Here is a 10,083-nt window from a genome sequence, read left to right as displayed (position 1 = left end):
GAGCTCATGGTCGGGGATGTTAGCTAGCTAGCTATCATTAGCGACTAGGCTCCTGCTAACTTAAACCAGCCAGCTACTAAAGCTGACTAATACAAAATAACGTAATATTAAATTAAACAGGTTAACAAGTTTAGACACAGAAGTGTGTCTGAAACACAGTAGCTAATAACACAGTAGCTAATATACACCGAAATCGTATAAATATCTTGAATCTTTCGGCTATGTTGGCTAGCAAGCTACCGAGGTGGTTGACGAGCTGTTTCTGAAGAACCGTCCACTAGATTATACGTCACGCTGGCAGCGTCGCCTGAAAGACGCACATCGCCGCCTGGATTTAAATCCTTTGAGACAAAGGATTTACATGGATTTAATTCAATAATACTATTATATTGAGACATACAAAGACCTGCATGTGTTGATTGATTAGTGCAAATAAAACATGTTTACTACAGCACATCACTGTGTTTAGAGGACAATTTGTAGAAAACAGCTCGCTACATTTTGAAGTGTTGCATTTTGATTCAAGTGGGTCACCAAAGTGGTAAGTGTAACGCAACTCCTTTTATTGTTAATCACTTTTTGTTGAATCACATAAATAATACTTTCAATTCAGAGCCTGGATTTTCCCCCTGAGTCTAATATCCATGTCATGTTGAAATCAATAGAAAAGGGGACAAACATTTAGGGTTCTACATTGTGACATCATTAAAATACTCCTTCAACAATGTTAAAACATTCTACATTGTGACATCATTAAAATACTCCTACTACAATGTTAAAACATTCTACATTGTGACATCATTAAAATACTCCTACTACAATGTTAAAACATTCTACATTGTGACATCATTAAAATACTCCTTCTACAATGTTAAAATATTCTACATTGTGACATCATTAAAATACTCTGACTACAATGTTAAAACATTCTACATTGTGACATCATTAAAATACTCCTTCTACAATGTTAAAACATTCTACATTGTGACATTAAAATACTCCTACTACAATGTTACAACATTCTACATTGTGACATTATTTAAATTAATATTGTGATTATTATTATTATTATTATTAAAATCTGTTTTTCTAATGGAGGGAGGGTGGACATGGAGTTAAAAAAATGAACCCCAAAAGGTTCTTTGAGGAACCATGATAAGGGGTTCTTCAAAGAACTTAGATGTTCTCACAAAAGGTTCTTCCAATAACTTTTAGGGGTTCCCCCACAGTTTCAATTTGATGAACCCCTAAAGGATACTGCAGGAACCTTTACCTTTTAGAGTGTATATTGATGAAAGTCACCTTGTCCGAGAGACATTTACGTAGTTATACACAGCCCCATTTGGGATGACTATTTTGGGGTGAAATAGCGGCCACAACAGACAGACCTGATATCGCCCCATAATTCGAAGTCCTTGGACGTCACGTGCTGAGGGGGTCTGACCAAAGATAATATATTTAGTTACACTTTGTAGTACATTTTTACACAATGATAAATGTTTCTGATGACACATAGCCCGTTTTCAAAGGGAGTCGTTCGTTTTAGGGGAAGTCGCTTTTTTTTTTTAGCTTTTTGTCTGAAAGTATTTTCTCAACTGCGATACCAACTCCAATCAGCAGATGGCGATGTACGTCTTTCAGGTAAATTCTGCAACTGTGGTGTATAATCTTGTGGACGGGACGCTTCTTCAACATCAACAGCTAGTCAGCCACCTTGGTTCACTCTAACTTGATGTAAAAATGTTTATTCAATAAATATAGCAACTTCTCTCATACTGGGAAGAACCAAAAGTGGAATTTTCAGGACTTAAGGGCAGTTTTATTTCAAATGTCGTACCCAGATGGAGAAAATCCAGTAAGCGTTTTATAGTTTCATCGTTAGGATAACTTACCCTAGAGTGGACACACTCCCACCAGTTTGAGACAACTGCCCAGACTTTGTAGACTGTTTAATAATGCTTAAACCTCATATTTATCACATTTGAGTTGACATGAGTTGTCATCTAGTTCACAAATGACCAAATCCAGGGCATAGCTGGCCAGCACATTTAAATAGGAATTCACCACTTCTGTGGGTCACACAGACACTTTTCAGAATGAGGCCCTTCTTCCAATAGAGTTTCACCAGGTCCCGTGTTTCACACAGAACCCAGTCACCCTGGCCCCTCCCCCCTACAGACTGCACCAATCCCCACTGTGATCAATTCAGATCATCTTCCACTGCCTCGGCCCTGTTTACACCTCCAAGGTAACCCCCTCACACAGGAAAACACACTCAGAGCCTACTGACTCGGCCCTGTTTACGAGGCTTTTCTAAAAACTACACTTGTAGTTTGTAGGTGTTTCGCTCACCTCTTTTTATTTAGACTAGGTTTGAGATGTGGTATCCACTCAGCTCGCTGCCTCTCAGATGAAAGGTGGGTCCATCTGCTCCATTCCCAAAGTGTGGTCTCCCTGAGATCCCAAGTTTGAGGGATCCCTGGTGTACCATTTACCCAGGTCGTCAGGAGCAGTCACCAAGTGAAAATTAACATCCCCAAATGTGGTTAATTTCTTTAATATCAAATGAGATAAAACTTATCACACAAGTCAGATTTATTCTTAAACTAAATCTTTATTCACTTATTAATAAGGGAGCAGGTCAATACAACGCACACACATAAAGAGAATCAATTGAGTGCTCTACGATAATGATGGCTGGTCAACAAATCACCCCCAGACTACTCGTTGAGAGCCCCGAGACAAAAGTACAAAGGTCTTTTATAGCCAAGATACACCCCTTTCAACCTACATGACGAACAACAGATGTATAGAACGGGTCACAAGGTTAAGATTTGTATGAAAGATACTTATAATTCACAGCAGACAGCATCTGCTGTAAAAACAATACTCTGTGTAGAAACCAGGGTCTGGCCCTGAGGTCATCTCTCCCTGGTAACATAGAGAACAGAAACATTAACTCATAATCTGGAATAGTGTCTCTTTAGGTTTTAATCACCCAAAATACATTGTAAATCTCCTGTCAGTGTTTTCTCCTAGAGGCCCATCCTCAGTAGAACACAGACACAATAGTTCTAAGAACCCTCTATTCTGTTACATAAAACAACCATTTGATACAATAAAAGTACAATAACATAATGTTGAAGTTTTGCTCTCAGTGTCCACTGAATGTTGACTAGTAACAACAACTGGGACCTAAAAGACACCCACCATGAGACCCACTAAATCTGCCCAAGAAGAGGCAAACAAAAGAAAAACCCACAACAAACTTAAAAACAGGAAGCAAACCAAAACGTTAGTGCAACTGAAGGTGTTGATTTCTCACATCAAGACAACTGGAGCAATAAATCACTGATATCGATTAGGTGGGAAATTAGGTTGTACGTGCTGTTGAAACTGACACAAAAAAACACATGGAAATGGAAGATATATTTTACCTCCCTGGTTAGAGGACAACCTGCAGAAGAGTCAGCTACATTTGGGAGTGATGCATTAAATATAGGGGTCGCTAAACAAGGGAATGCAACACTTATTTGTCATCACTCATCGATATCATGCTAAAAAAATTGTGAGAGAGGAGAGAGATGAGGTTGCACGTCCTGTTAAAACTAACAGCTCAAAAACCACACGGAATCTGGGAGTACATCCCTGGTTAGAGGACAATTTGTAGAAAACAGCACGCCACATTTTGAAGTGTTGCATTTTTATTCAAGTGGGTCACCAACGTGGTAAGTGTAACACAACTCCTAATTGTCCCTAGAATTTCTAAGCAAACAGCTGGAGGCAGGGCTTTCTCCTGTAGATCTCCAATTTAATGGAATGGTCTGCCTATCCATGTGAGAGACGCAGACTCGGTCTCAACCTTTAAGTCTTTACTGAAGACTCATCTCTTCAGTAGGTCATATGATTGAGTGTAGTCTGGCCCAGGAGTGTGAAGGTAAACGGAAAGGCTCTGGAGCAACGAACCGTCCTTGCTGTCTCTGCCTGGCCGGTTCAACTCTCTCCACTGGGATTCTCTGCCTCTAACTCTATTACAGGGGCTGAGTCACTGGCAAACTGGTGCACTTTCATGCCGTCCCTAGGAGGGGTGCGTCACTTGAGTGTGTTGACTCACTGATGTGATCTTCCTGTCTGGGTTGGCGCTCCCCCTTGGGTTGTGCCGTGGGGGAGATCTTTGTGGGCTTTACTCGGCCTTGTCTCAGGATGGTAAGTTGGTGGTTGAAGATATCCCTCTAGCGGTGTGGGGGCTGTGCTTTGGCAAAGTGGGTGGGGTTATATCCTTCCTGTTTGGCCCTTTCCGAGGGTATCATCGGCCACAGTGTCTCCTGACCCCTCCTGTCTCAGCCGCTCTCTCTAATTCTCTCTTTCTTTCTCTCTCTCGGAGGACCAGGCCTCAGGACTACCTGGCATGATGACTCCTTGCTGTCCCCAGTCCACCTGGCCGTGCTGCTGCTCCAGTTTCAACTGTTCTCCCTGCGGCTATGGAACCCTGACCTGTTCACCGGATGTGCTACCTGTCCCAAACCTGCTGTTTTCAACTCTCTAGAGACATCAGGAACGGAAGAGATACTCTTAATGATCGGCTATGAAAAGCCAACTGACATTTACTCCTGAGGTGTTGATCTGTTGCACCCTCGACAACTACTGTGATTATTATGATTTGACCATGCTGGTCATTTATGAACATTTGAACATCTTGGCCATGTTCTGTTATAATCTCCACCCGGCACAGCCAGAAGAGGGCTGGCCACCCTTCATAGCCTGGATCCTCTCGAGGTTTCTTCCTAGATTTTGGCCTTTCTAGGGAGTTTATACTAGCCACCGTGCTTCTACACCTGCATTGCTTGCTGTTTGGGGTTTTAGGCTGGGTTTCTGTACAGCACTTTGAGATATCAGCTGATGTAAGAAGGGCTTTATAAATACATTTGATTTGATCCGATATAGTACTCTTCCATTTCAGAGCCTGGATTTTCCCCATGAGGCTAATATCCATAACATGTTGAAATCAATTCATAAGGGGGCAAACGTTTAGGCTTCTACATTGTGAAATCATTACAATACTCCTCCTACAATGTAAAAAACATTCTACATTGTGACATTAATTCACTGAAATCATGAAACAACTCCTTCATGTATGTATTAACTAATATTTGATCAGAGATCTCTTATCAGATGATCTCTGGTCACAGCTATGAGATTTCAATCCTGTGTGTTCTCTGGTGTAGAGTCAGATGGCCAGATTGACCAAAACTCTTCCCACATTGACCACAGATATGTTTCTCTCTTGTGTGTGTTCTCTTGTGTACGGTCAGAACTCCACATCGACTAAAACTCTTCCCACATTGACCACAGCTATAAGGTTTCTCTCCTGTGTGTGTTCTCTGGTGTAGAGTCAGGTGGCCAGATGTGGCAAATCTCTTCCCACATTGATCACAGCTACATGGTTTCTCTCCTGTGTGTGTTCTCTGGTGAACTGTCAGCTCTCCAGATTTACTAAAACTCCTCCCACATTGACCACAGCTATAAGGTTTCTCTCCTGTGTGTGTTCTCTGGTGTAGAGTCAGGTGGCCAGATGTAGCAAATCTCTTCCCACATTGATCACAGCTATAGGGTTTCTCTCCTGTGTGTGTTCTCTGGTGTGATACCAGATGGCCAGATGAAGCAAATCTCTTCCCACATTGACCACGGCTATAAGATTTCTCTCCTGTGTGTGTTCTCAGGTGTGATCCCAAATGGCCAGATTGAACAAAACTCTTCCCACATTGATCACAGCTATAGGGTTTCTCTCCTGTGTGTGTTCTCTGGTGAATTGTCAGCTGGCCAGATTGAACAAAACTCTTCCCACATTGATCACAGCTATAGGGTTTCTCTCCTGTGTGTGTTCTCTGGTGTCGAGTCAGGTGGCCAGATGTAACAAATCTCTTCCCACATTGATCACAGCTATAGGTTTCTATTCAAACAGTGTGCCAACAAGGCAAAATTGTCCTGTGTGTGTTCTCAGGTGTTGAGTCAGAGAGCCAGATGTAGTAAAACTCCTCCCACATTGATCACAGCTATAAGGTTTCTCTCCTGTGTGTGTTCTCTGGTGAACTGTCAGCTCTCCAGATTGACAAAAACTCTTCCCACATTGATCACAGCTGTAAGATTTCTCTCCTGTGTGTATTCTCTGATGAATTGTATTGCCTGATGAGGTGAATCTCTTCCCACAGTCAGAGCAGCAGTGAGTTCTCTTCACTGTGGGTCTCTGCAGGTGTTTATTGAGGTGTTCTGATCTGGAGAGACCCTTCTCTCCCTCTTCAGCATCATGAGGTTGTTGAGGCTCCCCAGAGGATCCACGATAGTCCCGTATCTCTCCTGTGTGAACAACAAAGTCAGACAGATGATTAAAGGCCCACAACAGCAGAAGTCCACTGTAAAAGGTGATGCCAACAGCGTAGCTATGATGTTGTACAGCAATTGACGTCTGTAATGAATAAAATTAGCAAGAAAAGTCATATTTTTTCTTGTTTTCACATTAGTAGTAACATCGATGATTGTAGGCTAGAAATAGGATAATCATGTTGTTGAAACTCTAAACAGTGTGCCAGATGACTTTTGTTCTCCAAGGCCCCCTTCTGTGTTTGCTAAAACAGATGTGGCACATGAGGGCAATTTGATTGCAGAAACTCCTCCCTGCTAATGAGGAAACCGATAGTTATGGATGTACTATATCTGCCTGGAACAAAAATGGTGAGCAAAGATTTTAGTTTTTCACAATGTATTCTGAATGTGAATGGGGGAAAACTCAGGGGAGTAACCTCCATTTCCAGGTTGCTTATGAGTGCATTTCACACTACTTTGGATTATAATTGTAAGGCTCGTTTGAATGTCCTGAATGTGCAAGAGGTTAAACTAACATTATGACATCATGGATGAATTCTAGAATATACTATATAGCCTAGAAACCTGGTTAAACTATCATTATGACATCATGGATGAATTCTAGAATATACTATATATCCTAGAAACCTGGTTAAACTATCATTATGACATCATGGATGAATTCCTGACATCATGGATCTAGAATATACTATATATCCTAGAAACCTGGTTAAACTATCATTATGACATCATGGATGATGAAATATACTATATATCTAAACCTGGTTAAACTATCACATCATGGATGAATTCTAGAATATATATCCTAGAAACCTGGTTAAACTATCATTATGACATCATGGATGAATTCTAGAATATACTATATAGCCTAGAAAACTGGTTAAATTATCAATATGACCTCATGGATGGCCAGTCCTTGTATTCATAGTGTATTGAATTCAGGGGGTAGCCCTGAGCTGAACTCAAACCTGGGTCCAGCGACTGTCAAATTATAACTGTTACGCCAAGATGTCTGAACTTCTTGACGAGGTCACTAGGTGTTGGGTTAAGGTTTCTTCAATATCGTTCTCTATGAATTTGAGAGTGGTTACACTTCTCCTTCCCCCATCCCTCAGCTGTTAACCAAGTCTCTGGGCAGCCATTTTGTTGCTGTTTAAAAAAACCACAAAACCCAGCAATCTGCAGTTCAAACAATAACAAATCTGTCATTCCACCACTAATTTGGTAATAAAAGATTATGGGGTTGGAGAAATGTAACTACAGACAGACCTATGGATGCAAGGACTGACCATCCATGATATCAACATTATAGTTTTAACCATGTTGAGGCGGCAGGGTAGCCTTGTGGTTAGAGCGTTGGACTAGTAACCGGTTGCAAGTTCACATCCCCGAGCTGACATGGTAAAAATCTGTCAATTAACCCACTGTTCCTAGTCTGTTATTGAAAATAAGAATTTGTTCTTAACTGCTATACAGTGTTGATTTACTTTGTTTCTAAACATTATAGTAAAAAAAGCTTATTTGGGGTTCTGATGGGGTACAACAGTTGAACTCAACTCATGAGGCATGTGTTATATTCTTCAATAATCAATGGCTGTAAATAAATAATTTAAAAGTCACAATATAGCAATTGCAGATTTCCACCTTAACACCAAACATCAGTTCAACTGCAGAGTTTGTGCCTCTGTTGTTAAGACAGTACTTACCAGTGTTAATCAGGGAACGGTTTCTAAAAACCATCTTATGGCTAAATTCATCGTTAGAACCATTGGATGCCTTAAGATGCGTTTGGGAAACCGGGCCCAGATATCCAGGTTCCTCCTCTTCCCTTTTCGATGTAAAAGTAATCTCCTCCCCCTCCTCTTTCACGCCATAAACTGCATCCTCCTCTTTCACTCTGAACGCGCCCTCCTCTTCTTTCACAGTAACGGCCCCACTCCCTACTTCTTGTTTTACTGTGATATCTTCCTCGTCTTTCACTCTGAACGCGTCCTCCTCTTCTTTCACAGTAACGGCCCCACTCCCCACTTCTTGATTTACTGTTATATCCTTCTCTATATTAGAAGGAGAGTAGCTTAGTGACCGCATGGTTGGAGATGTTAGCTAGCTAGGCTAATGCTAACTTAACCAGCCCGCTAGCTGACTAATAACAACAACAGCATAAATATGAAATTAAATCGGATAACTAACTAGGCCACAGAAGTGGGTTTTAAAACACAGTGGCTAATATACACTAAAGCGTCTAAAGAGCTATATTGGTTCGGCTATTTGTCTAGCAAGCTACCGAGGTGGCTGACGAACTGTTGCTGCTGTTGAAAGAAGCGTTCCGTCCACTAGATTATACGTCACACCAACAGCATAACCATACATTCCCAGACCGCATCTGCTGACTGGAGTGGGTAACGCAGTTGAGTAAAATGTAGATTTTATCTTCAGATAACAAGTTAAAGTGTACGAAGCATGAGTTTTAACTCACCAGTGTAACAATACAGTGTGGTTAAAGACTTAGTAAGCTAATTGTAATCACGATATGGTTACCTATAAGAACAAACATTTATGTTTTATGCGTTATTACATATTTATTAACTTATTTTGTGACTCTTCCAAACTACACACAATGCAGTATTTCTCAACGTCATATGGATGGTCTTCTCTGTGCTACTGAGTTTGTTTGCCAGTGTAACGGTGTAACGAAGTTACATGTTTAAAATATTTGTATCCTCTATTTAACGAGGCAATTCATTTAAGAACAGTGCCTTAGACCGCTGCCCCGTTCGTGTGATAAAGGTATAGGATTCTGGGTAATCCACAGCAGATTTATGGAGAATTTGAAAATTGAGTGGTCCTGGGATAGAAATGTATAAAATTGACATTACATCATTAAATCCACGTTTTAAATCATACATTAGCCATTTATGTTTTAGTAACTACTGTTGTTGGTTTGGTGTCAAGTCAGCCTCTCTTTATATGTTATTTGCCAATTCTCTGTTTTCCATGTGGGTTTTATGCTAAAGATCCCTCTTTCAAGTTGGTATCTAACTGGAAAATGCATCTTCTTTTAGGAGTGCTATTTTTACCCTGTCGACTACTGATCATTCATCCACACTGTGTGTCTCATCAATGCAGGTCATTTATAACAAATGTATAAAGTACATGTTTTATAAACTCATGAACACCAGTTTTGTTAGTTTAGGTGTATTATACTTCTTCGCCACCAGAGGGGGACTTTGAGTAATATTTCAGGTTAATTTGATAATTTTTTTATACTAAAATGGATGACAGTTTATTCTGATGTAGTGAATATGAGACACATGAAAATAATGTATTTATTTTTATTATAGTAAATTAGGAATTAGTAGGAATTGTTAAATCCACTATACGATCACAATGACTTTGATAGACATTTAAACTGTTTTTTTGTTAGTATATTACAGGGCAGATTAATGTAGAATTGCTGTGGGAGTGGTATTTATATCCCGTCACTACTGATCATTCATCCATACTGTGTGTGTCCCATCATTGCAGCTTTGGAAATAAATTAACTATCCATCCATTGCACCTTCCTGTGTTGACTGGCAGCTCCTTGCAGACTGGCAGCTCCTTGCAGACTGGCAGCTCCTTGCAGACTGGCAGCTCCTTGCAGACTGACAGCTCCTTGCAGACTGACATCTCTGGCTGCTTCATGTTGACTGACAGCTCTGG

The sequence above is a fragment of the Oncorhynchus nerka genome, unplaced genomic scaffold (genome assembly GCF_034236695.1).
Source record: "Oncorhynchus nerka isolate Pitt River unplaced genomic scaffold, Oner_Uvic_2.0 unplaced_scaffold_2087, whole genome shotgun sequence".
Taxonomy (NCBI): Eukaryota; Metazoa; Chordata; class Actinopteri; order Salmoniformes; family Salmonidae; genus Oncorhynchus; species Oncorhynchus nerka.
The sequence above is the reverse complement of the archived record's forward strand: the minus strand, read 5'-3'. Positions refer to the sequence as shown.